Source organism: Artibeus jamaicensis, unplaced genomic scaffold (assembly GCF_021234435.1).
Source record: "Artibeus jamaicensis isolate MK-2021 breed Jamaican fruit bat unplaced genomic scaffold, CSHL_Jam_final scaffold_1019, whole genome shotgun sequence".
Lineage (NCBI taxonomy): Eukaryota > Metazoa > Chordata > Mammalia > Chiroptera > Phyllostomidae > Artibeus > Artibeus jamaicensis.
Genome location: NW_026522025.1, coordinates 16,500,609 through 16,502,459, shown reverse-complemented (window position 1 = coordinate 16,502,459; position 1,851 = coordinate 16,500,609). Strand labels below are relative to the sequence as shown.

The following is a 1,851-nucleotide window of genomic DNA, read 5'->3' as shown; positions in this document are numbered from 1 at the left end:
TTTTGTTGACAGGACAATGTGTGGGACTCGGCAGTGCTTTTCAAGTCTTCACTGGCACAGGGCCCACCGGAGGGGTGCACTAAGGTGCAGGTTCTGATTCATAAGGTCTTGGGAGGAGCCCGAGATTCTGCATTTCTTCTTCTTCTTCTTCTTCTTTTTTTTTTTTTTTTTTTTTATCAAGGATAGCTGAGCCTCCACTTGTTCTCGAAGCTTCTCCTCAAATACACTTGCAGGTCTCTGGATGTGTGCGTGGGGGCAAACAAAGCCTGTCAGCTCCTGAAGGGACAAAGCACTCCCCACGCCCAGGGTTTCCTCTGCCCTCAGCTTCACTCAGACCCAAAGTCTCAACGCTCACTAGGTGAACTGCTGTTGACGGAAGTGTTGCCATCATTGTAGAAGCTGCTAAGGCATTCAGCCCCCCACTCCCAACTGCCAACTCCCCTGGCCATACCAGAGAAGCAATCGGTTTGTGAGGCAATACTGCATTTGTTTGCCAGGTAATGGGAGACGTGGCCTTTGTTCTTGGCCAATGAAAATAAGGTGGAAAATAAGTCCACATTTTGGAGTGCTACCCCTTGTCTTCAAGGCTCTGGGAGAAGAATATTTAATGGAAAGTTTAAGATCAGAAACTTCAACCCTATTAACCAAGGCAGCTTCTCTCCAACCCCCCAGTCTCCCGAGTGAGCCTCAGGCTGGGATGGGTCTCTACCCCACCTCGTGCCAACTCACAGCTCCCAGAAGCAGAGGGAAGGCATCCAATGTCACTGGCCCGGAAGCCTGGTCCCTTTGCTGGGCCCTGGGAATCACTCGGACAAGATTCTGCATTTCTATCATGCTCCTTGGTGCCGCTGATGCTAGTGGTTCACTGACTACACTTTGAACAGTGGGTCTTGAGGAGATATTTCTAACAGGTGTGTCCATTGTGTTCCATACCTCAGGAGCTCTGTGACATTCCTGTCATAGTCCTAATGTCTGCTGAAGGGCACAGGTCCTATGAGAAGTGGACCAGGCATTGAGCCAGAGTGGAAGCTCATGAAGACAGGGCGTTCTGTCTGTTTTGTTCCCAGCTGTACGTCCAGAACCTAGAACTGTGCCTGGATCACAGAGGTGCTAAGCACACGCCTGTGTAGTGGTCGAATCATGAGGGACATACAGCAAATATGCCCTTTGCCAGGCATTTTCTGAAGTATTTGCCGTATTGTGGTAGACGAGCGTCCTTAATGGTCCAGAACTGTTGCAAACTCACCAAAGATCTTGAAAACCAGTTGAAGCACTTCTTCATCTTACAAGTCAGATTTACCCAAATATATGAAAGGCTCCACCTGTGCAGACCTGGCTGCTTTCCTGGTTCAGAATCCTCGGCGCAGGTGCTGTCCGAGTGGATCGTGGGGAGAGAGTGCGGCCTGCTGGAGCACTTGGGGTGTGGCTGCGGACCATCGGGACGAAGCAGTTGCTTTAGGGTGGCACCAAAGCGTCCCAGGCCAAGTCCAGGGGCAACTTACTAAACCAGGGTCACTGATTTGGCCTCATTCTTGTCCTGATGATCTCATTGCTGATCCAGGCAGGGAGCCAGAGTCCACGTTCTTCAACAATTTGTTTTTCTGTTTGTTTACTTGTTTTGATCTGTGGGAACAGGGGGAGAAGCTATTTGTTACTGTGGTAACTGCTTCACAATTTTGGAGTAAGGGAAGCTGGGGGCCAAGTCTCCTCTATTTAGGTTCCTACTTTCCCAGAATTTACAATCTTAGGGAGCAAGGCTTCCAAAGCATGAGCTGTGAAGCTAGGGGAAGGTACCGGGAGGGCTTTGCAGTGATTCCGGAGCTGGGGCAATCCCAGGGGCTTCTCCCAGGG

General features: G+C 50.4%; 1 non-coding gene across 1 annotated transcript; it reads right to left on the bottom strand.

Moving 5' to 3' along the window:
* Nucleotides 1–326: 326 nt before the first annotated feature.
* On the bottom strand, nucleotides 327–396 carry LOC119049336 (small nucleolar RNA SNORD56). The gene has a single exon (XR_005082501.1). It is a non-coding gene; the product is annotated as a small nucleolar RNA SNORD56 (small nucleolar RNA).
* Nucleotides 397–1,851: the final 1,455 nt, after the last annotated feature.